We start from the raw sequence: 26050 nt of genomic DNA, 5'->3' as shown, positions 1-26050 counted from the left end.
TTGAGAACTACTGTCCTCCTTACCTTGTAACTTTGTGTATGACCTTATATATTTCCCAGTTAAATGGCATTTTGCTAGACCCAGCCAGTTGTTCCAGTTAGGTTATCTTCTTTGGATCTTGATTTTGTTGTGTAGACTCTTAGTAATTAACCTCAGGATTTTGTCATATGTACACCTGAGCACTTTTTCTTCTTTCAAAACATTGATTAAAATAAAAGTTGTTTAGAAAAATGTCAAAGAGGAAAACTGCAGAAACTACATTGACGTTAGTCAATTACCATTGGTGAATATATGACTTAGCTAAAGCTTAGCGCATATTGCAGTAATAACAAATCCCCAAGTCCTAGTGGCTTCCAACTGGGTTTATTTCTCACTCATAAGTTATGCTGACTGTTCTTCAGCTGTGGCTCTGCTACATTTGTTTTCATTGCAGGGCCAGGAAGACAGAGAAGTTCTAATCTATGATATACTTTTCTCAAGTGACAGAGAAAAAGAGATTTCTAATCAACACACAATGGTGCTTAGAGTTTCTGTTTGCATGTGGATGTGCCCCATCCTCTCACCTACTATTGGCCAAAGCAAGCCACATGACCAAGCCCGGTATCAATGGCATGAGGATGCATATACTCTTCCTAAAAGAATGCCCTGGAAGTATAGCAATGAGTGGCAATGAATAATTAGAAACAATCACTTAATCATTTGGTAAAGATATTTAACATTTGTGTATCAGTTCCTAATGTTTTCACATCTCTGTTAATCCCTACAACAACCTTTTGAGGCAAGGCTTTTAAAATTTTTTTCTATTTGTTAAACAGGGTCCTGAAAGGTGGTGTATTGTTATGGCTAGTAAGTGGCAAGTAAGAACTTAACCCCAAATATTTTGAAGCCTTCAATGTTCTTCCAATGCTGGTGATGATGATGGTGATGACAAATAGTACTTGCATTTATTGAGTGTACTTTACCTAACTTATGCGACAGTGATTGCTTTACTGACCTGTAGGGCAGGATGACTATTTCTAGCTGCCTCAGTGGATAAACCTTGAAATCTCTATGTCCTAAGTGCTTTTTTCTCATTCACATCATGTTCCAGAATGGGTTGGGTGACTCTTCAGGATAGCTCTTTCCTTTAGTGGTGTCTTGGGAATCCAGGCTGTTTCCATCTTTTAACTAGGCCATCTGGAACATGTGACCTCCAAGGCAGCCATTACAAGGTGAGAAGGATGGGGGAGTGTAGGAGGAGGAGAGGGGGCAGGGAGAGAGCGAGAGCCAGAGCGAGAGAGCCAGAGGGGGAGCAAGAGCTGGAGCGGGAGTGGGAGGGGTCGGGGGAGGGGGAGAAAGAGAGAGAAGTTGGTGGATATTTTTAAGGGCCAGGATGGGAATTGGCTCACATCTTTTCCACCCACATTCCATTAACTTGTACTAGTCACAATACCTCAGGTGCACAGGGGCTGATAAATAAGCAGAACACTAGATAATTAGGGAATATTAATAGCCTCTGTCACAAAGTTAGGATCTTGATCATCCCCATTTTTATGGATGAGAAAACTGAGGTGGAAAAATTTTAGTACTTTTCCTTGGGCATGTTATAGCAGTGAAATTGGTAATATTTGAACTTAGACAGTCAGGCTGAGAATCTTCAGCTGATTGCCTCTCATCTTTTATCACAATTAGCTAGGTTATGAATTTATTAACCATGCTGGTATTCAACCGCATTTATCCATTTTGTCAAAAACATCATAAAACATTTTGAACAATTCTACTGAAATCCTGATACATTGGAGATACCATGATCATAATTCTAATTAAAATCATACAATAAATCATCCCAGTACATCAGGATTAATTATCAGTGATTACTGTTTTTTTTTCTCTTCTGAGAGATGAGCACTTCTGGATCCCCAAATATCCAAAAGGACAGGGCTAATGTGAGTTTAGAGGAAACCAGAGAAGTAGATGGCTCACTTTTCTTTCCCACCTATGTCCTACTCTGCTGGCACTCTGGCTCTATATAAAGATCCAGGATCATGGAGCCATTGCAGGAAGTGCTGAGATTGAATTTTTCTGTTAATTTGAAAATGAGGGCTCATATGGGGAAAGTAAGTTGTTGTAGAAAATCAAGAGAGTTATATTTCTTGTGCTCCAGAGTCTGTGGACTGAGATGATTGGTTATTACATTAAAAAAAAAAATCTGGACTGTTGCCCGTGTGGTGGTCAAATCCACCATTCTTTCATTTGTGAATTCTCTTGTTTTCCCATGCTTACACATGGGACTGACTCTCTCCAGTCTTTTACCTATGGTCTTTGTGGTCCTTACTAATTACCACAATTCAGCCATTTCATTGCAGGTTTTCACTAAAGAGGTAATGCACCAGAGGCAGGTAATGCACCAGAGGCAGGATATCTAACTGATTCTGATAGCTAGGTAAGTTCCCATGAGCTCTTTGTTTGCCTTGACTTTTAATTCCGTTTAAGACACCATTTCCCACCATTTCCAGAAGATCCCACCATTTCCAGAAGATCATTTCTGATAAGTTGGAAGCAAAATTGGAGCTGAAGAGTCATGATTTCTGTTTTTCTTCACTAGCCTAGCAAGAACTTCTGATTTATTCATCCTGGGAATTAGATGGGAGTTTGCAGGCCCAGTGTGTTATGGAGCCAATTGGACGGTGCTTCTTGACTGGAAGTCCTAGGATCTTACAAGGTTTGAATTACCTGAAGTAATGGAATGAAACGAGAGTGGAGACCAAGAAGCTGGTCCAAGAGAAGGGGCCAGTTATCACATGTAAGGGCAATTGTGGTACAGCCCAGCCTGTGTCACCACAGTTGTCCTCTGGCATAGCCCAGGAGTCATGCCTACTCCTTGGGGAAGAGACTGTAAAAAAAGCAAGAAAAGCTGAAAGGGCCATTTCTGGGTTACTTGTGGGACTTTGAGAGAACAATCTGTGAGCACCATTGGTGTTGGCAGTAGACATATTGGTGGAAGAGGTGGTTTGTAAAGTATTTGCATTAGCTGTCATTTTTGGCACTGACCTTGACCTGAGAATTCTCCCCAGAGAGCCAAAGTAATATGGCAAAGAGAAACATTGAAATTATAGCAATGAAACCTAGATGACTTAAAAATGGAAGTGTTAACTTCAGAAAATTTGAAATACTGAAATTAGAGAGTCATCATGAGTGAAGTTATGTAACTCATGACCCATAAAAAATTAATATTAATACTGCTTGATTTTTTCCAGTCAGTTTTCTCTACCTATCTATACAAACATATGGTTGTGTGTGTGTGTATGAAGATATACATGCCTAATTTACAAAATTGGGATCATACCAGCTGAAATTTTGTAAACTTTTCACCTATCAATATATCATGATTCTTTTCCAAATGTCATTTTCCCCAAACTGTCATTTTTAACAAATACGAACTATTTTAAAGCCTGATTAATCAGGCTTAATTTGTGTTCCAAAAAAGAGATGGCAGTGTACTTTCTCACTGGTAGTACATCAGAGTACTATTACTGTTTGCCTTGCATTCTTATTAACACAACCATTTAAAAAATTCTGCCAATTGCCTAGGTGAGGAGATGGAGTCTTGTTATCATTTGCATTCCTTTGATTACTTATAAGACAGCATTTTCATGTTTATAGTTATTGTGTTTTTCTTTCATGAATTTTGTGTTTGTGCCTTGTCATGTATTTGTAATTGTCCTGTTGGAATTTTTTGGTTTCTTATTTCTCTCGCTCCCTGGTCTCTCTCAGGAGTCTCAGACAATGCGCTCATGCTGATATCTTATCTGAGGAGTTGGAAATTTGTTTTAAAGACATAAACCTATGTCTTATAGCTGACAGTACCTGGCTACCTGACAATCACACAATTAAGTGCCCTTGAATTTTGTTTGTCTTCATTACCTGACCGAGTCTATCAGTAGTTTACCTTCGCCCTTTCAACATTACTCTGAGTGTGATGGATGTTATTCTCAGTGATGTCAGAAAACTGAATAAAGGAGAAAAAAGGGAAATTCCTTGCAGAGACTGGATATGGAATAGTGAGGTACATCTCAGTGTGATACAGGAAAGAACATAATGTGTAGCCTTTTGTGTATGTGTGAGATCATCCAGAGTCCTAAGGATGCATTTGTGGAAGGCCAGCTGAGGCAGGCTTTTGTTAAGTTGAATGTGGTATCATGCTCCAGGGAAGTTTGAATATAGACCAGGACCTTATTCTAGCTGGGAGGACAGAAAGAGTTTAGATCATGGAGCTTAGATCATGGTGAGAAGTTAGGATATACCATCAAGGAGGGATGGTGTATAAGGAATAAAACTAAGATCCTGAGACTGTCAGGAACAGGGTGCTTTGGTGGGCTAAGGGGGAGTTGGGTCTATTCCCTAAGCAACAGGAACATGTAGAAAAAAAGATCATTCGTCTAATCTAGGAAGCCAATGTCAGTCATGTTGAAGGCGCAATGGAGGTAAGGCTGATATGCGAGGGGGGAGCACCACAGGGTAAAGAATTGACTGGAATTGAATGGTGTGGAAACTAAGAACAAGAACTTCCTTTAAAAAGATTTTTTTTGACAAAACTAGCAGTCAGACTAAAAATTGAAGACATTCATCAGGGGAGGGAGAGGGAAAAGGATCAAAACAGGAGGGAAGAGCACAAGAGTCTATGGTGATGGTTCACAGGTGTCTTGGTGATGGTAATTTAATGGGGATAACACCTGAGAGAAGTCAAACATTGTGCAAAAATGAAAAATCATGTAAAAATAAATAAAAATAATAAATACATAAATAAATAAAATTCTTTTTTTAAAATGAAGTAATTGTTTTACATTCTTGTCAATTTTTTTTTTTTTGACAGTATAGGATTTCTCCCCTCAGGTGAAGAACCTCCTTTTGAACTCTCACCCACCTCCCCACTGTCACAGACTCCATCTTCACTGATCCATCCTCCAACGTTTTCTCCTCCTAACCCCTCCATTGCACCTTGTGAATCTCATTTTATTTTATATTTTTTTAAAGATTTATTTTATTTATAGATGTGCTGGAGAGTGAGAGGATTCACCAGAGACAAAGTGGGGAACAGAACAGGCAGAGTGACTGAAATACACCGCTGAGGGGAGCAGTGGGCGGGACAGGAGAGGTCTGCTGCACCATGTGGGTTGCTCCATGGCGGGCGGGGATCGAACTGGCACTGCAGAGGCTGTGGACAACTTCACAGCACTTTGCTCAACCGCCTGTGCCACGAGGGAGGTCCTCATTTTATTTCAAACTAACTTTTCTATGTCCAGAATTTCTTGTAGAACGCTCTCTTTACCTCTTACTTTAACTTAAATTTATTCCTCCCTAGAACCTGCTTTCTCAGTGGACTTTTTGAAGAAAGGTCATTCTTTTATATTCCACACATTACTGAGTCAAGGGAGGTGTTTGTATTTTCTTATGTCCCACTAAAACATTTCTCTTGGATCCTCATGCAAAGGTCTCTGAAATTTCTGCAGTCTAGCTATGATGCACCCCTGCCCCCATAAAGGTTGAGTTACTCAGCTTAAAGGTTTGTGTTTCACTCCAGTTCCTGATTCAATATCCATCTAAAATTATTTACCTTTTTGACTCCTATGACCTTCGCCTCAACCTGATCAATGTACCCGTTATCATGGTCTTCTCTGCTTCTGTCACTAGGATACTGAGTGCTGCCGGAGAAAATTGCACCACCTTGTCACTTGCTTCTACAAATAGTTGATGAGCTTCAAGCTTAGCTGGCCATTAGTTGTGACCTTACTTATTTCTCTCCTTCTCTCTGCACCTGTGAAATCATCTGCATATGACTTACCTCTCTCCTTTACTTTATTATCCCAATGAAAAGTCCCTCTCCTGTGTAAAGGCAATTTTTCCTTTTCCCCGGGACCTTTTCCATTGTTCTCATTCCATTCTCGGTCTTCATTCTTTCTCTTTCCATTGATTCTTTCTACTGGTACATAAATAAGTACTTGTCTCTTACTGCTTAAAAATTCCTATCTTAAAAATGCATCTTTTTCCTTCCCAGCCAAACTTTTTCAGAGTATTATCCCTAATCTGCTCCTTTAGCTTTGTAATTCCTTGTTGCTCCTTAGTTCTCTGCAATCTGTCCTACTACCACAATACTCAAAAGTATCTCTTGCCAGATCACCAGTGATCCAGTTATCAAATTCAGTAGGTACATTTTGGACTCTCTCTTTAGTATTTGACACTGTTGGTCATTTCTTTTTCTTGGCATTTTTTTTTTTTTTTAAAGTTACTTCTTTTTTTTTTTTAGATTTATTTATTTATTTATACAAGAACTAGGGTACAGGCCAGATGTGTGGGAGGGTGAAAGGATTCACCAGAGACAGAGCGGGAAACAGAACAGGCAGACTGATGAAATACACTGCTAAGGGGAGCAGTGGGCGTGACAGGAGAGGTCTGCTGCGCCATGTGGGATCCTCACCGGCCAGCTGGCCGGGATTGAACTGGCATTTTTGTTTGGTTCACATCATAAAATTTTCTCAGCTCTTCTTTCTGGGTCATGCCATCCATCCCCTACTCTGAGGAATTTCCTTTCTGATGCTCTCAAAGTTTCTGTGCCTGTTTATCTTTGGTGATTCTCCACACTACATATGCAAGGCTTCTAGAGTCACGTATATGTCATTGACTCTAGACTTCTCCTTGAGTTTGACATCCTGATACCCAGTTTCCTGCAGGAACACTCCACTTGGATGACCCTCCAGGCATCAAACTGGAAGTGATGCTTAATTTATAACTGTTTTATGTATCAATGTCCAGAACTCAACTTATTATTTCTCTGTATCTCCAAATCTGTTTTTATTTCTGTTTATTAGCTTCTATATATGTGAAATGACTATTTACTTCTTATGGCATAAGGAAGTGAGATTTTCTGTCCCTGAAAAAGTCCCCCTCTTTGGAATAAGAGCAAAAGATGAAATGGGATGTCCGTGAGATGTAGTTTTGATTACTCTGCAGAGATACTTATTTCTCTTTTTGCTTTCACCAAATGGGAATCCACACTCCCCCTTTGCTGGTATCTGTGCCCTGCTCTATGTTGTGTGGCTGTGGGAAGCCCAGGAACCTTGCCCTGACTGGTGTCTTATTTTTATAATTTATTGGGTCTCAGATTTTAGAATGTAAAACATTCACTGGAAAGAGTTTTTGTTTGTTTGCTTTTGTTTTTGCAGAGCAATAGGCCCTATTCATGAAATTCTAACATTCGGGTAGGGCTAAAACCTGCATTTTCAGAACCTTCCTTGGTATTCATGATAAAAGTGGTTCATAGACCACATTTTGAGACTATTCTAATAGATGGAGCTACTGATTGATGTTTGCCATTTTTTTAGCTATAAAAGATTCTGTCACTTGAGACCTAAATTATTGAGATGTCAGTGTATTTTGGGGCTTGATTCTATAAGATCTGTACATGTAGATCCAACTGGTGACCATATTTACATGTGTCCAAGTGTTTGCTATTGAGCTGTGGATTTCTGGCAAGATATTCCTGCTTGACTTCTTTGGAGATGGAAGTGATTACAAATTTTGAATGAATGGATTTGTAAAGACAAAACTATAGTTCTCAGCTTGTTCCCTGAGAAAATGGAACTGATTTTTTAAAAATTTATTAATTTTTAACTGAGGTAAAATTGGGTACTCCCGTCAGGTACCCACCATGGGGTACCCACTGCCAACTCACCGTATTCTACCTCCATAGACCATTGTGCTTTCTTCCCTCTTTGTTCCCTCCTCCCCTACCCCTTGGTGTCTCAAGTTTTTTTAAAGATTTATTTATACAAGTACTCGGTACAGTCAGAAGCCACGGGAGGGTGAGAGAAGTCACCAGACCCAGAGTGGGGGGCAGAACAGGCAGACTGACGAAATACCCTGCTGAGGGGAGCTGGGCACTGCAGGAGAGGTCTGCTGCGCCATGTGGGACCCTCGCCGGTGGCCAGGGATGGAACCGGCGCTGCAGAGGCTGCGCGGCTTAGCAACCCAGCGCTCAACCGCTATGCCACCAGGGGAGGCCCTGGTGTCTCAAGTCTTTAGCCAGCTATAGAGGGTTAGTTTTTCAGCTTGTCTTTATCTGACTATTAATTTAGTTACTTTATATTCTCCATATCAGTGACACCATCTGGTATTTGTCTTTCTCCTTCTGACTTATTTCGCTGAGCATAATCCCTTCCAGCTCCATCCATGCTGCCACACATGGCGTGAGTTTATCTTTTTTGATCACAGAATAGTATTCCATTGTGTCTATATATCACATCTTCTTGATCCACTCTCTGGGCACTTAGGTGGTTTCCATAGTGTAGCTATAGTAAATAGTGCTGCAGTAAAAGTGGGAGTGCAAGTTTCTTTTCAAATTAATGTTTTTGAGTTTTTTTTTGATAGATGCCTATGTGTGGAATTACTGGGTCCAATGACAGATCCTTGTATAATGTATTGAGACACCTCCATACTGCCTTTCATAAGGATTGGACCAGGAACTGATTTTTTTTTTAAAGATTTATTTATTTATTTATAAAAGCACTGGGTACAGTCAGAAGCGCGGGAGGGTGAGAGAATTCACCAGAGCCAGAGCAGAGAGCAGAGCAGGCAGACTGACGCAGTACACTACTGAGGGGAGCAGCGGGTGGCAGGAGAGGTCTGTACGCCAAGTGGGACCCTTGCCAGCGGCCGGGGATCGAACCGGTGCTGCAGAGGCTGCAGGCAGCTTTGCAAGCCAGCGCTCAATCGCTGCGCCACTGGGGAGGCCCAGGAACTGATTTTTTTTTTTAAGCTAACAGAATATGCTTCTTGTATTTTGAGTTCAAGCATGCTATTGTCTTCCCATTCTGTTGTAGAAATCAGAAATCATAAATATAAAGGTTTTTTCTTGCTGAATGTTGCTAACATGGGCTTCCAAGGCTTCTTCCTCAGAACATGCATGTGGTCAGTTAGTCATGAATAAGTGCTTGCTTCTTATGTGATTTTCTCTTCTAACCCAGTTCTACCCATTGCTGGTATCCAGGCCAAGGCATTGTTTACGTCTCTCTTCCCCCAAGCTTTGTGTCAAAAAGGTTTTTCCTGCTTGCCAGTGGTAGAACTTATATCTCAAAACAAAGGAATTATTCACAGCTTCTAATATTTTTGTGGGCTTTATAGCCAAGAACTTTATAAATGCTGAATAGCACAGAACAACAATAGCATTAAGGCAAGCAACGTTCATAAACTTTACATAACCTCAAAAATGACAACACAGAGAGCCATTAATCAGGCTCCAAAGTTTCAGTGTTTCTTTTCAGTTGCTTCTGTTTCCTTCTCCAAATGTAATACGACTTTCCATGTGACTACTTCTTATGACTTTGGTGATATTCAAATGACAACTAGTCACTTTTGCTCTTTGATAATTGTAATTCAAAGCTTCAACTGGGGTGTTTCAAAGCATTGTTGCACAACTCAAGAAGATCCTCTGTTTTCTGCCTCCAGCAAAGACCTTTAAAGGGTCAGCAGGAGGGGACGGCAGGGGATAAATGTGCTAAGGCATAGATTAGTGAGATTTCCCATTCATTATAGGATTTCCCATTAGTGGTGTTTCAGGCAATGAAGAATTGAAAGGTCGAACATGATTGTTGTTTGAGGCATGTAATTAGGAGTCAGGCAGGGCTTGTATGTGTGTAACTCCAGTTAAGGGAATTCTGTAGCCCAGATTAATCTAGTGGCTGAGGGAACAGAGTTGGGAGTCAAAAAAAACGATGGTTTCCTCTCCTAGGTGTGCCACTCATTAGCTATGTAACTTTGGCACATTGCTTACCTGTGTTGAGCCTCCTCGATAGCAGAGCTAGCAATTTTCATTCCAGTCTAGGAGAGAGGTATCATCAGGCTTTTCTGGCAATGGAATTGTTGGGAAGGTCAGCAACCAGCAACTAGCAGCTAACACGTTTTTATTCATTTTCATTCAAGAAATTTTTATGAACCAGCTATAGCCCCTAGTGCTGTAGGGGCTAGAGACAGAGTGGTGGGCACAATAGAATCACTAACCTCATGGAGCTGGCATTCCACTTGGGGTGAGATGGACAATAAACAAATTAATGTTCACAGCAATTACAAATTGTGATTCATGTTATTAAGGACTAAAACAAGATGGTAAAATAGAAAATAACCAGGGTAAGGAGGTCAGTTTAGAGAGATTGATAACATACAAGTTAGCAACTAAGGTTGGAGATATCTGGAGATGAGCACATAAGATAGAGGGTGCCCTGTTGCTAAGTACTTTAGGAAAGCCGCCTTTTTAATTCTTATAAAACCCTATGAGGCAGATAGAATTAGTATCCATATTTTTCAAGTAAGAAAATCTAACTTTAGAAGACTGGATATATTGCCCAAGGTCACACAAGTGACCTTGGTCAGCAGGCATGGGATAAGAAATATAAATCCCAAATTTATGACCATGACATGCCAGGGACGATGCATCTTAGAGGAGGGGAGAAAGTTTAGAGACCACTCATTCCATGGAGTCAGTTTGTGAATGAAGAGAGGCATGAGTGACTTGATCAAGGTGGCGAGGACTTGACTAAAACCTGATCTGCTCTGTACTTTGCTTACTGCTTAGTAGAGCGAGGTGTGTAGTAAAGGTCTTAGTGTCTCAGCTACTTTGCCTGTTTAATACTAGTCCCTGATAATAGTTATCCTAAAGTATACATGGTTGTTGAAAGATAAAACAATTTGAGAGATTTTTTTGTTTGTTTTCTTTGAAATGCTCATATGCACATTATAAAAGGATATATAATCAGGGCATTTAAAGAAAGGCCTTTCCTCCCAGAAAGATTGCGCCTTCTCCCATCTTGAGTATATAGGGCGCGTTCAGGGTGGTATGGCTATAAACCTTTTCCCACCTTGATTTTTCTCCCTAAAAGTAACCATTGCTATCACTTTGTATGTATTTGAAAAATAGTCTGTGAATAGGCAAAGATATATATGTACATATTCTTTCATATAAGATATACCATTCTGTACACAGTGTCTACACCTTGCTTTTTTCACTTAACATTAGATGTTACAGCTTTTTCCTTGTCAGCCATATAGAGTTGACTCATCCTTTTTTAATGGCCACAGAGTGTTCCATTGCTTGAGAAAATGCAAATATATTTTCCCCATCTCAATCTATCAGTATTTAGGTAGTTTCCAGTCCTTTATGGCTGGATGTGCCACATGAATATCCTTGCAGAGCTGTTTCTGTGCACACACCGAAGTCTGTCTGTAAGATATACTTGCAAGGGAATGGCCGTGTCAAGTGGTATGCAGATTTTAAGTTTTGATAGGTATTGTCAAATTACCATCTTCGGGGAAAGACACATTCAGCAACTGTGTGTAAGAATATCATCCTCAAGCCAGGTGCTTGATTGGTGAGTGATACCTTATCTCTGTGAAGTCAACCTAAATTGACAGGGGAGCTTTTAGGGGAAAATATTCAAATTTACTTTCCCTAGAATGTTCACACCAGAGGCTGTAGGCACCAACCCCCAGGGAGCACCTGAACTCCCTCCTATGGGACCTTTGTGCTTAGCTTAGAGTTTCCTTGTGTGCTTCTTTACCTCCCCTCCCCGCTAGTCCCTGGCTTACCTGACCTGAACATGTATTTATCTGGTTGATATTCTATGATACATGGTTTCAGTCAACTTTACTAACCTTTAGGTTCTTACTGGGCCTTGATTTGGGGAGTATGAGGAGGGAGGAAAGGAAGAGAGATGCAGGGAGAGGAATAGGAGAGGAAAGGAGGGAGAGAGAGAGAGAGAGAGAGAGAGAGAGAGAGAGAGAGAGAGAGAGAGAGAGAGAGAGAGAGAGAGAGAGATTGGATAATAGGTTTCTTGTTTCTGTCTCGCAGCTATCTCTTTTTGAAAAAAATATTTGCAGTAACATTGGTTTATATTGTCATATATGATTCAGAGGAATTGGTTCACACTTCCTCAGATGTCTCACATTTCTCTCTTCTGGGTTTTTTTTTTTTTTAAATTTTGAACCTTAAAGGAGACTTTGGACCTGGTGAGTTCCTTAGTCATTTTAAACTCTTGTTGTCAGTGGTGTCTGTAGAGTCAACTGCATCCCTGCTGCCCAGCTCGATTCTTGGATTCCTGCCATTTATTTATTTATTTATTTATTTATTTATTTATTTATTTATTTATCTATCTATCTATTTAAAAGATTTATTTATTTATTTATGCATGTAAGAGCTGGGGTATAGGCCTGAGATGCAGGCCTGTAGAAGGGTGAGAGGATCCACCAGAGACAAAACAGGCAGACTGACTGAAATACACTGCTGAGGGAAGCAGAGGAGGTCTGCTTCACCATGTGTGTTGCTCCCTGGCCGGCTGAGGATTGAACTTGTGCTGCAGAGGCTGTGGATTGCTTCATAGTGTGGTGCTTAACCCCTTGTGCCACCAGGGAGGCCCCAATACCTGCCATTTAAACCCATAAGGAACAAGAGTTAGAAAGGGTATGAGGGAGCATGGAATTTAGTGACTTCCAAAATGTTGTCCCTGGGGAGGGATGGAATTCCGTGCAGGTGCCTGAGGAATTTTGGAGGGTCAAGAACTATAGTGGGGGATATAAGTGGTCAAGGTCTGGACCATTCAGTTTTGCTTTAACCAGAAAGGCTTTGATTGGTTTTTGTTATTGGGCTTCTGGGTAATGGTACATTAAAAAGCAATTTTGCTGTCTAAGAAAAAATTTTAAGATAAATCACACCAGTTTATCTTAATTCACTCTTTCACATGTAAAGAAACTGGAAAGGAAGTCTGACTTATCCAAGGTCATCTAGGTATTTTGGTGGTGGAGGGATTTGTCCTCTATATTCTTCTGGTCCAGTGCTCCTTCTGCTGTAGAGCTAGAGCCAAGGAAGAGGTTATAACGGAAAATTAGAGCCCTTTATAAACTATCCAGGTGATGGAGAAGTCTGAATCTCTAGTTTAACTGAAACCAAACCTTTGCTGAAATTTCTTTGCTCCTTGAAAAAATAATTTTCACTTTTGCACTGAACTCATCAGGAATGTGTTGAAAGACTCAGAAATGCTGTTCTCACTGTACGTATTTCTTTCCATCTAGAAATTCCCGAAGGACTTACTATAAAGTGTATCTCAGGAGAAATCTGTGAAGATGTATTTTCTGGCTCTATTCAACTGACTTCACCCATCTTCCTTCCAGGGAGCTTGGAGAAGACTGAGAAGCACTTAGGTCTGTTCCAGAACTTACCTCAGATCTGTTTAGATGATAAAGGCACTAATATGGAGGGATTCTTAGTTTGATTTTTATTCCTAAAATAACCACTACTGAGCTTATCTGTTTGTTCTGATAAATGACACACACCTGCTGACCTAGCATGACACAAAGCCAGGTCACTCCCAAATGACACTGTCAGGATTACACAGGAGAAATACAGAAACAGACATGAGAGGCAACAAAGGACACACAAAAAATGCATAGAAAATAGGGACACAAGAGGCAATATTCAAACATATATATCTAAGTCTAAAGAAATGTATCTGAGAAATGGATTGGAAATGAAAACATTTCAGAGAATAGAAGTATTAGCCAGGGCTTGTATGGACACCAGTTCCTTCTAGCTCTTTCCTAAGGTAAATTTTCTTAGTAGTCTGGATTTCCTTTGCTTTTTTTCCATCTCTCTCAGTTAAAGCCATCTTAAAAAAAAAAATCCCTCTTTGTGGTGTTTGGTTACACCCTTCAAATGCTTATGGGTATTTATTTCCCCCTTCAGGCGTCATTTGGCCAAGTTCTATGTATTTAATTCTTTTAGTTTCCCCCATAAATGAATATTTCTGGTCCTTTTGATCTCCCTTCTCCATTCACGAACTGGCTGAACTGAACCATTGATGGACTCAGGCCCTCCAAATGATGGGGGAGTGAGGGCAGGTCTTTAGTACACCGCTTATCCCGTACAAGTGCACAGATTTTCTGTTGCAAGACACAGAGGAAGCTGTGGTTTTGAAAGTTATTTGGATGGAGTAATGAGAGATTTGCATGGGGAAGCAAGGAGCAACAGAAAGTTATATCAAAGGTTTGGCTACTCAAATGGGGCCCTGTGGAATTTCCTTGCCTCGGATTCCCTCACTATTCCAAAGAGGACTGGATAAATAGATCTGGAAAATTGCATAGCCTAAGCTTGTTTACCCTGGCTGCTTTCATTTGATCACTTAGATATTGAAAGTACAGTGGGGTTTGGTTTGGGTCACCCCTCGAGCCAGGTTTGATCTTCTTCCTTCACAAAAGCATTGGGTGGGGTAGGGAATTCACACTGGGGAAGTGTTCGAAGTCCAAGGGCAAATGCACAGCGGGATGGCTCTGGTTTGGATTCAGTCTTTCAAATGTGTATGTTGGTGTGAACATCCATGCTTCTCTCTTACTGTGTAACTGTGCTAAATGTGCTAATGGAAACATGGCATTTACTATGGGGAGTAGTGGAGCACAGGTATAGGGTGTGTAACTCAGGAACTCGTTCTGTGGTAATGGGATAGATTATAAATGTACTTTCACTACTTAATTAAAATGGAAGATTTTCCACAATGAGCAAACAAAGCCTTGTTAAAACAAGAGCTGATGTGCAGAGACAAATGACACTTCTTTCTAAAACAGCATTAGGTTCACTTTACCTGGTTCTTTGGCCAATGCTGCAAAAAGTTCTGAGTGTTGATGAGGAAGAGCTAGACTACAGTCTCCTTTTCTTTCTGCTGACAAGTGCTCTTTAATAAGGACTGGATGAAGGCTGAAGGAGAAAAATTAGGAGGAGAAGAAAGAATGACAGGAAGGACAAAGGCAAATAAATGAAGACTCAAGAACCAGAATCTTTCATCAACCAGAGATGACAACTTTTAACTCCAGAGTTTTTTTTTTATATATATATCTAGAATGTATCCCGAGTTTTCATTTGTCTACTTCTTAAGGATTAATTTGAGGTCAGGATTATTTAAGGAAGATAAGGTAATCTCCTGGGCTATTATGGGTTTTGTGCCAGAGTTTCTACTATGATGAACATATATCTATTCTTTGTAGTCTTAGTTTCCTCACTGTCTTCATTCACTTATTTCATAAATTTTTGTGCAAGCATGTCCATATATGCTGTTCATAACTGTTATGTAGCTAATATGCTTATTTCTTCCTTTTAGCTCTAGTAATATCTCTCACTTTTATACTTTTTAACCAAAGATTTCAGGTGTTCATTCATTCATTCATTCATTCATTCACTTATTCATTCTTTCATTCAACAAATATTTATTGGACACTTACTATGAGCTTGAGACAGATTCTAACAGGGGCAAGTGTAAGTCATAGATGAGCTTCCACACCCTTCAGACTTCAGAGAATGCATCCTTCAGCTCTCAAATGGTCTTCTTCAAGACTCTTTTGTTTGGGTTGTATGTAAGTGGGAAATGCTTTTTACACTAATAACTCTTTCCAAAGAAATGCTCCCTCCTGACTCCCCACTTGAACTTCTTGTATGGGCTAGAGGTGTATCTAGAGGCCAACCCCTACCCTTGTAAATATTGCAAGAGTGGTCCAGCATCTTTAGAAATGTGGTTTTGAGTTTTGGGGGATGCATCCAAAAGTCTGAGTCAACAAGAAGAGAGGATATGTTGCACTGAACATCTGGTTACACTTACATGCCCTGCTGGAGAGGTCATGTGTGGTACTGGAGAGGTCAGGGGATAGCTCTCTAGGAGAGGGAAGGCGGAAGAATGGGCGGGAGAGAGAGAGGGCAAGAGGGCATAAAAGTGAGAGACTCAGTTATGAGTGCAACCAAATCCTGAATAATACCAGATGTTCTTTCAGCACCCCTTAGCTTTCTGTTCCCTATATTCTTTTTTTTTTTTTTTTTTTTTTTTAAATATTAAATTTTATTTTTATATTCCCCCATACAATTGCAAACGCCCCATTCTGACCCCAATCCTTCCCCTCCCGCCCCCCACCCCCCAAAAAGTGTCTCTGGTTCATAGTTTTTTGTTGATTTTGATTTTCACTTTCTTATATTCATTTTCCTGGTCCCTTATTTAAGTTTTCTAGATTCCTGCTATGAGTGAGACCATCCGGTATTTTTCTTTTTCTTTTTGGCTTATTTCGCTGAGCATGATCCCTTCCAGTGCCATCCATGTTGCTGCAAATTGCATGTGTTTATCTTTTTTGAATGCTGAGTAATATTCCATGGTATATATGTACCACATCTTCTTGATCCAGTCATCTATTTTTGGGCATTTGGGTTGTTTCCAAAGCTTAGCTATTGTAAACAGTGCTGCTATAAACATAGGAGTGCAGGTGCTCTTTGGAATTGATGTTTCTGTGTCCTTTGGGTAAATACCTAGGAGTGGAATTGCTGGATCATATGGAAGCTCTATGTTTAGTAGGTCCAGAAATCTCCACACAGCTCTCCATAGTGGTTGGACCAGTTTGCACTCCCACCAACAGTGCAGAAGAGTTCCTTTTTCTCCACATCCTCGCCAACATTTGTTGTTGCTAGTTTTTTTAATATGTGCCATTCTCACTGGTGTGAGATGGTATCTCATGGTAGTTTTGATTTGCATTTCCCTGATTACAAGTGATGTTGAACATTTTTTCATATGTCTGTTGGCCATTTGCATTTCCTCTTCAGAGAAGTTTCTTTTTAGCTCTTCTGCCCATTTTTTGACTGGATTATTTTCTTTGTTGTTGCTGAGTCTCATCAGCTCTTTGCAGATTTTTGTGATCAGTCCTTTATCATTAGTGTTGGGTGCAAAAATGTTCTCCCAGTTGGTGGGGTTTCTCTTTGTTTTTGTTATTGTCTCTTTTGCTGTGCAGAAGCTCTTTAATTTGATGTAGTCCCAGCTGTTTATCTTTCTCTTCACTATCACTGCTTTGGGTGATGTGTCTGTAAAGATGTCTTTGATGTGCAAATCCCGTAGTGTTTCGCCTATATTTCCTTCTATGTATTTTATGGTTTCAGGTCTTATGTCTAGTTCTTTAATCCATTTTGAGTTGATTTTTGTGTATGGTGTGAGGTAGTGGTCAAGCTTCATTCTTTTGCATGTAGCGACCCAGTTTTCCCAGCACCATTTATTGAACAAACTTTCTTTGCTCCAATGCATAGTCTTTGCTCCTTTGTCAAAGATTAGTTGACCATAAATCTGTGGGTTTATTTCTGGATTTTCTATTCGATTCCATTGGTCTGTATGTCTGTTCTTGTTCCAATACCATGCAGTTTTGATGATTATGGCTTTGTAGTATAGTTTGAAGTCTGGGAGTGTGATGCCTCCATTTCCTTCTTTTTTTTTCAGTAGAGCTTTGGCTATTCGGGGTTTTTGGTGATTCCATATGAATTTCATCAATAATTGTTCTATTTCTTTGAAGAATGCCATTGAGATTTTGATTGGAATAGCATTGAATCTGTATATTGCTTTTGGTAGGATGGCCATTTTAATAATGTTTATTCTTCCAATCCATGAGCAGGGGATGTCTTTCCATTTCTTTGTGTCTTCTTCTATTTCTTTTAACAGTGTTTTATAGTTTTCTTTGTATAGGTCCTTTACCTCTTTTGTTAGATTTATTCCCAAATATTTGATTTTTTTTGTTTCGATAATAAAAGGGGTGGTTTTTTTGATTTCTTCTTCTTCAGATTTATTGTTTGTGTATAGGAAGGCTACTGACTTTTGCGTGTTGATTTTGTATCCTGCCACTTTACTGAATTGATTGATGAGTTGAATTAGTTTTTCTGTGGAGATTTTGGGGTTCTCTATGTATATTATCATATCATCTGCAAATAGTGATAGTTTGACTTCTTCTTTTCCTATTTGGATTCCTTGGATGTCTTTCTCTTGTCTTATTGCTCTGGCTAGGACTTCCAGTATTATATTGAAAAGCAGTGGTGAGAGTGGACATCCTTGTCTTGTTCCAGATCTTAATGGAATTGCTTTCAGCTTTTCACCATTGAGAATGATACTGGCTGTTGGCTTGTCATAGATGGCCTTTATGATGTTGAGGTATGTTCCTTGTATCCCAAGAATTTCAAAGGCTTTTATCATGAATAGGTGTTGCACTTTGTCGAAAGCTTTCTCAGCATCTATTGATATTATCATATGGTTTTTATATTTCTTTTTGTTGATGTGTTGGATAACGTTGATTGATTTTCGGATGTTAAACCATCCTTGTGCCCCTGGAATGAATCCAACTTGGTCGTGGTGAATTATCTTATGGATACATTGTTGGATTCTGATAGCTAAAATTTTATTGAGGATTTTTGCATCAGTGTTCATTAGGGAGATTGGCCTATAGTTTTCCTTTTTTGTGTTGTCCTTATTCGGTTTTGGTATTAGTGTAATATTGGCTTCATAGAACGTGTTTGGTATTGTCCCTTCCTTCTCAATTTTTTGGAAGAGTTTGTGAAGGATAGGCACTAATTCGTCTCTGAATGTTTGGTAGAATTCATTTGTAAATCCATCAGGTCCTGGGCTTTTGTTTTTGGGGAGGTTTTTAATTACCATTTCAATTTCGCTGCTTGTAATTGGTCTGTTTAGGTGTTCTATTTCTTCTTTATCTAGCTTTGGGTGATTGTAGAGTTGTAGGAATTTGTCCATCTCCTCTAGATTGTTGAACTTGTTTCCATATAACTGTTCATAGTAGTTACTGATTATTCTTTTGATTTCTGCTGTGTCCGTTGTGATTTCTCCTCTTTCATTTATGATTCTGTGTATTTGTGCTTTCTCCCTTTTTTCCTTTGTGAGCCTGGCTAGGGGTTTGTCTATTTTATTTATTTTTTCAAAGAACCAGCTCTTGGTTTCATTGATCTTTTGCATTGTTTTTTTAGTTTCAAGTTCATTTATTTCTGCTTTGGTTTTTATTATTTCTTTTCTTCTACTGGTTCTGGGGTTTTTTTGTTGTTCTTTTTCTAGATCTTTGAGCTTCGAGATTAGGTTGTTTCTTTGAGTTCTTTCTTGTTTTTTGATGTGAGCTTCTATTGCTATATATTTTCCTCTTATTACTGCTTTTGCTGCATCCCATACATTTAGGATATTGGTGTCCTCCTTGTCATTCAATTCAAAGAATTTTTTAATTTCTTCTTTGATCTCCTCGTTAGTCCAGTGGTCTTCCAGTAGTGTGGCTTTTAATCTCCATGAGGTAGGAAAGTTCCTTGCCTTCTTTTTATGATTTATTTCTAGTTTGATGCCTTCGTGGTCAGAAAACATGGTTGGTATGATTTCAATCTTGGTGTATCTGTTGATGTTTGTCTTGTGCCCCAGTATGTGATCGATCCTGGAGAATGATCCGTGTGCGCTTGAGAAAAATGTGTACTCCGTTTTTTTTGGGTTTAGTGTTCTATAGATGTCTGTTAAGCCCAAATGCTCTAGGTCCTTATTTAGAGCTTTAGTTTCTTTACTTATTTTTTGTCTTGTTGATCTATCCATTGTTGATAGTGGTGTGTTGAAGTCTCCCACTACATATGTGTTTTCTCTGATGTCTGTTTTCAGAGAGGACAACAGTTGTCTGATATATTTTGGTGCTCTTTCGTTTGGTGAGTATATGTTAATGAGTGTTATTTCTTCTTGAAGTATTGTCCCCTTAATCATAATGTAGTGACCATTGGGGTCTCTTTTTTATTTTTTTGAGTTTGAAGTCTGTTTTATCTGATATAAGTATAGCTGTTCCTGCTTTCTTTTTTGGCCCATTTGCTTGTAGGATTGTTTTCCATCCTTTGACTTTGAGCCTATTTTTATCTTTTGTAGCTAAATGTGTTTCCTGGAGACAGCAAAAGGTTGGGTTTTGTTTCTTAATCCAGGCTGCAACTCTGTGTCTTTTTATTGAAGAGTTTAGTCCATTTACATTTAGAGTTAATATTGATATGTTAGCATCTGTATTTGCCATTATGTTTGTCTTTCCTTTGATTTTATTTATTTATTCTTTTAATAACTTTTTTTTTTTTTTGGTCTTCTTTCGTTGTTATTCGTCCCTCTGAGGTTCTGGCTTTAGGATTCCTTGTAGTATTTTTTGGAGTGGGGGTTTAGTCGCAATGAAATTCCGGAGTTTCTCTTTGTCTGGGAAGGTCCATATTCTTTCTTCATGGAGGAAAGAGAGCTTTGCGGGATAGAGTATTCTTGGTTGGCATCTGTTTTCTTGGAGTCTGTTGACTATGTCCCTCCACTCTCTCCTTGCCCGTAGTGTTTCTTCAGAGAAGTCTGATGTCAGCCTGATTGGTTTTCCTTTGAATGTTATCTGTTTCTTCCCTCTTGTCAGCTTCATTATTTTTTCCTTGTCCTGGATTCTTGGGAGCTTTACTATTATGTGTCTTGCTGTGTTTTTCCTTTCGTCGTGGAAGTTTGGTGTTCTTCTTGCTTCTTGTATATCAATTTTCAGCTCCTTCTTCTCATTTGGGAAGTTCTCTTCAATTATATCCATGAATATTTTCTCTGTTCCTACATCTCTCTCCTCTCCTTCTGGAATTCCTATAACTCTTATATTTCCTTTCCTCATGGAGTCAGATAGTTCCCGAAGTCTTTCTTCATTCTTTTTCCTTCGTACTTCTCTTTCCTTTTCTGTTTTGGTTCTTTTTATTTCTGTGTCTTCAAGAGCACTTATTCGTTCTTCCATTTCATCTATTCTGCTTTCATTGCTTTTCCCAGAGTTCTTTAGTTCCTCCATTAATTCTTTGATCTCCTGCATTTCTCTTACTTCCCTCTTTAGGGACTCAATTTCCTTCTTCTGATCTATCACTTTTTTAATCATGGCAATTTTAAATTCTTTTTCTGGAAGGCTCAGAAGTTCTTCCAAGTTGCTGTCGTTGCAATCTGGGGAGTGGTTTTCTTTTTGTGGTGTGCTTCTTTCCTGAGGAGTTTTTAGGTTGCGTGTGGTTCTTCTACTCCCTACTGTCTGTTTTCTAATTTGTCGTATGCGTTGGGACACTGTGTTGCTCGGACTGACTGACATCTTGGGTGAACTTCTCTGCTCCCCTCTGGCTCTTCCAGGAGCCATCTCTGTCTTCTGGGGGAGCTTTCTGCTGGTTTTAGGCAGTTTTTACTGAAGAAATGTCCCTGTTCTCAAATGGCGAAGCGGGATGCAGTCCCTGCGCCTCCGGTTTCAGGCACACTCTTCTGCGCACCCGGTCTGCCCCGGACGTGGGTGCCTGCTCCCTCTGTGGGCTCAGACTGCTGGTCGGAAGGGGCCTGGCGTGGAATAACTTCCCGGCTGGCCACTGGGTCCTCCAGAAACCTTCTGCCCTTTTAAAGCAGTCTTAAGAAATGTCCTGTTTTATAGGGTGTTAGTGACTTTTTTTTTCCTGGTCGCTAGGTGGCGCCAGAGATCTCTCCTATTGTCCTTGGGGGGCTGTTTTTCGCCTCCCCCCACCCCGTGGGACAGAGAACAGAGCGGGAATGGTAGGGTACACCTCAACAGCTTTGGGGTGCTGTGTCTGCCTTGTGCCCCACCGTCGTGGAGAAACCACGCCCCGAATTTTCGTGCCCCGGGTCTCAGTTCAAAGCCCTCAGTTCCAGGACGCGGGCTGTAGCCCAGTTCAGTGGCGCGGGAATGGCGCCTTTTGCACAGCTCCCGTGCCTGGGCGCCTGGTTCCTGCTCACTCAGGGAGGGACCTTCACCTCAGTGAGGACCTCCGTGCGTCTCCCCGCAAGCCTAGGTCGCAGGCGCGGGGACCTGGGCAGCCGCGATCCAGGTCTGCACTTGCTTTTCAAGCTCCCCGAGCGCGCTGCGTTTCCGCGCCAGCTTACTGGCAGCCCGGGCTGTGTGCGGGTCTCCCGGGGTCTTTGTTCTTCTCTAATGGCGCCAGGAGCCGTCCGCTCACCGCCGTGGCGGATCCTGCAGGGTTCGCCTCAGCTCCCGTTCACGGGGTGTGGTGGCTGCAATAGTTCCTTTCCACTCACAGTCCCGCTTGCTGCGTCGTTTTTGTTCCCTATATTCTTTGTCTTGCCCTTTTCCTTGCCCTATTCCATCTGGGTCAAGTAAATTCTCCCTCTGTCATTTTATTCTACTTTTTTTTTTTATTGCAGTAACATTGGTTTATAACAGTGCATAGGCATAAGGCATACAGCTTTATAAATCAACATCTGTATGTTCTATATTATGTTCACCACCAGATTTCTAGTTTATAATCCATAACCTTACAGTTGACTCTTTTAATCCAGTTTGCCAGTCCCTTTCACCCTTGCCTTCTGGGAGTCACTATTTTGTTCTTATAGTTTGAGAGATTGTTTTTGTTTTGTTCATTGTTTGTTTTGTTTCTTTATGCACCACATATAAGTGAAATCATAGTGTTTGTCTTTCTCCATCTGACTTATTTCATGAAGTATAATACCCTCTATATCCACCCATATTGTTGAAAATGGCAGAATTTTATCTTCTTTTATAGTTGAGTAGTATATATACCACATCTTTAGTCAGTCATCTGTCAATGGGTATTTAGCTGCTTCCCTAGACCATTTGGATTTGGTATTTAGATTTTTTCTACCTCTTGGCTATTGTGAGTAATGATGCAATGAACATATATCTTTTCAAATTAGTGTTTACATACAGTGGTAAATATCAGAAACGGGATAGCTGGATCATATGGTATTTGTATTGTTACAATGCAAATTTTTTGAGGAATCTTTATATTGTTTTTCATAATGACTGCACCAAGTTATGTCTTGACCAATACTATATGAGGTTTTCTTTTTCTTCACTTCCTTTCCAATATTTGTTGTTCCTTGTCCTTTTGACAGTAGTCACTCCAGAAATAAACATACACAAACAATTTACCTAGAACATAAAATGGAGTAGGGAAAGTCTTTCTTAAACTTTTTATTTTTTTTAGATTTATTTATTTATTTATACAAGCAGTGGGTACAGTCAGAAGCATGGGAGGGTGAGAGAATTCACCAGAGCCAGAGTGGAGAGCAGAACAGGCATAGTGACGAAGTACACTGCTGAGGGGAGAAGCGGGCGGCCAGAGAGGTCTGCGCGCCATGTGGGACCCTCGCCCGGCGGCCGGGGATCGAACTGATGCTGCAGAGGCTATAGGCAGCTTCGCAACCCAGTGCTCAACTGCTGCGCCACTGGGGAGGCCCAGGAAAGTCTTTCTAATAAATGGTGTTGAGAAAACTGGACAGCTACATGCAAAACAAAATTAGACAACTGTCTTACACCATACACAATAATTAACTCAAAATGGACTAATGGCTTAAATATAAGACCTAAAACCACAGAACACATAGAAGAAAACATAACCCTTTGACATTGACCTTCATGATGTCTTTGTGGATACATCTCCAACTGCAAGGGAATCAAAAGCGAAAGTAAACAAATGGGAGTATGTCAAACTAAGTAGCTTCTGCACAGAAATAAACAACCATTAAAATGAAAAGGCAACCTACTGAATGGGAGAATGTATTTGTAAATAATGTATATCAGATGAGGGGTTAATATTGAAAATACATAAAGAACCCATATAACTCAACAACAACAAGAAGAAGCAACCTAATTAAAAAATGGGCAGAGAATCTGAATAGACACTTTTCCAAAGATGACATATAGATGGTCTACAGGCACATGAAAAGGTGTTCATCATCTCTTATTACTGGGGAAATTCAAATAAAAAAAGAGATTTTACTTTACCATACTTCTCATGGGCCATCCTGACAGGGTCCTCCATGTGCCTGTTAGGGCACAGGGGCACCTTCTTTAGTCTCTGCACTCTCCAGGAGAGATGGCACTGCTGAAAGCTGTGCATGTCACACCCAGAGACTTGTTCATTGTGGCTCCTCAGGTAAGTTGCTTCCTCTTTCAGACTCAGTTTTCTCATCTGCAGCAATGGGCGTGATAAAAAACACCCACTGAATATGGCTACTAGGAGAATTAAAGAATGCAAGTGAGGGCATGTTGTAAAGTTTGATACAAGTGTCATTTTGCTTTTCTTTTTTTAATCAGTGATGTTATTTCTGTCATCATGTATGTGTACTGCTATATATTTATGTGGAAGAGGGAAAATTATCACTATCCCCAAAGTATACTTTCCCTTTTTCTCCTCAAACCACAGTTCTCGCTTTCTCTCAGTTAGGCAGAGTTTGAATAAATTTATGTATGTCAGTCTTGGGCTATACATTGGCAAGTTCCTCAAGGAATTGGGACAGTGCCTTTGCTATATTCTTCCAAGGACAGTTGTTGAGCCCTGCCTCCCCCAAGCCCTAAAGTAAATCCTATTAATTATCTGTGCAAAAAGAAAGGAGGTGCTGTGGGACATGGGCTTTCGAAAGGCACAGGGCTGGGGAGCTTCTATGCTAGGATTTGCTTCCCCAGACCATTTGGATTTGCTTTTTGCCTTCAGGTCCCTCCTGTTGTCAGGAGGATGTACATAAACAAACAGAAAAAGGGCGTGTGAAAAGGTGCCAGTGAGGGGCACAGAGGAAGGTGCCAATACTGGCATCACAAAGGCCAGACTCTTAATTGGCACTGAAGCAGAAGTGAAACACCCGCCCTCAGTCTTTTCAGGGCCACAGCTGTTTTGGATCAGAAAAAGTGTCAGTGTGTGAAATGGATAATGGAAACTCTTCCATGCTTGCTTGTTAGGAGAAAGAAAACACTTTGCCTGTTATGTCTTAGTAGACGCTATTATCAGCTCTGCTCAGATTCTGTACGTATGAGAAAATCAACTGCCAAGGTCAGGGCTGACTGGGAATGGGGGATCCTATAAGATGAGAGTAATGTCTCACGTTAGGGATAGCTAAGTATTTTAGTGGAAAATGACTGGCGACTCTATTGCCAAAGACAGGCTGTACATGGTGAAGATTATCTAACCATGTGGGATTCTTCCACCCACTTTGACTTAATTTTTTTCACTAAGTATGGAGTCTGTGCCTTGTTTATTGGCACCATCTCAGTGCCTGCCATGATACCCAATTTGTAGTAGTTGCTCAATAATTATTTCTGGAGTCAGCAAAGGAAGGGCTATATTAATCTGAAAAACAGAGGCAAGTCTGAGAAAAATCCAGAATGTTTAAAGGTTTTATTTTCCATTAGATTAGTACTATTGGGCAAATTTTATCAAAATTCTTCCTGCCTGGGGGCTTGGAAAAGCAGATATAATTTTATGAGAGCAGAAAGAATGGGCATTTTCTGCTTGAAGTAGTGTTGGGTCAACAGTCAGCTGAGAGGTGACCTGCTCAAGCAGTCAGCTGGGACAGAGGGACATTAGGCAAGATGAGTCCAGGAGGGAGCATTGTTCTTTGATTTGGCTGGGGAGCCAAAATGGTCTGAGAAGGACCTCAGTCTTCTCAGCAGTAGCTGGCAAGAATTTCTACCCCAGCTGCAGCTGTGGCCCATGTTGCTTGGGGGCAGGTAGGAAGGAAAAACAAAGGCAAGGTTAATGTGATGTGTAAGGGCCTGTGGCCAGCCTCGTAGTGGCCCAGGGGCTTTGAACCTTCTTCCCAGTGTTATTTTGACATGGATTACGGGAGAGGAAAGGACAACATGCCAACTAATATGAAAAAAATCTTTTTCTTTCCTGAGGTTAGGGATTTTGAAGAGGTTAAACAGGCTCTTAATCACTTGCTCAGAGGTGACCCAGTTTCAGAGGGAATCAAACATCATTGGCCATTAAAAGCAACAAGACCCCAAAGATAACAGACTAACAGCAGAGTGCAGGAAAAGGACAAATGCAACCAAAAAAATAAATAATTTCAGCTCCCTTTCTCCTATCTCCCTATTATTGTTTCTCCTAAGAGAACTCTCAGATTCCTGCAAAGCCTATCCATGCTATGGAGCACGGAGGCCAGAGCAGAGGTCTGAGCCTGCCAGGCATCACAGGGATCGAGAGCACCTGCAGCCACTGCCTGGCCCTGGCCTGCTCTCTGCCTGTATCTGCCCAGGCCTGTGTTGATTTCTGTTCCAAAGTACATGGGTCCTTATGTATTGGATTTCATTGTTGAGATCCAAGCTCTACATTTAAAGTTTAGGCACAGCTATTGAAAAATGTTCCAGTGAAAGTGAAAAGAAAGCTGGGGAGTAAGTTTGGGAGTACTCAATCTTTTCTTACTAGACAACAAAA

At 40.4% G+C, this 26050-nt stretch overlaps 1 long non-coding RNA gene across 1 annotated transcript in view; it reads left to right on the top strand.

Moving 5' to 3' along the window:
• Window positions 1–26050, top strand: part of LOC119260591 (uncharacterized) — a 412686-nt gene that overhangs the window by 105562 nt on the left and 281074 nt on the right. Inside the window, exon 3 of the long non-coding RNA XR_005128756.2 lies at window positions 13093–13221. This is a non-coding gene — a long non-coding RNA (uncharacterized LOC119260591). The remainder of the gene's footprint in view (window positions 1–13092; window positions 13222–26050) is intronic.

The sequence above is a fragment of the Talpa occidentalis genome, unplaced genomic scaffold (genome assembly GCF_014898055.3).
Source record: "Talpa occidentalis isolate TD23 unplaced genomic scaffold, MPIMG_talOcc4v2.1 talOcc4.6, whole genome shotgun sequence".
NCBI classification, from domain to species: Eukaryota; Metazoa; Chordata; class Mammalia; order Eulipotyphla; family Talpidae; genus Talpa; species Talpa occidentalis.
Note: the sequence above shows the minus strand (reverse complement) of the source record. Positions and strands in the feature narration are given on the sequence as shown.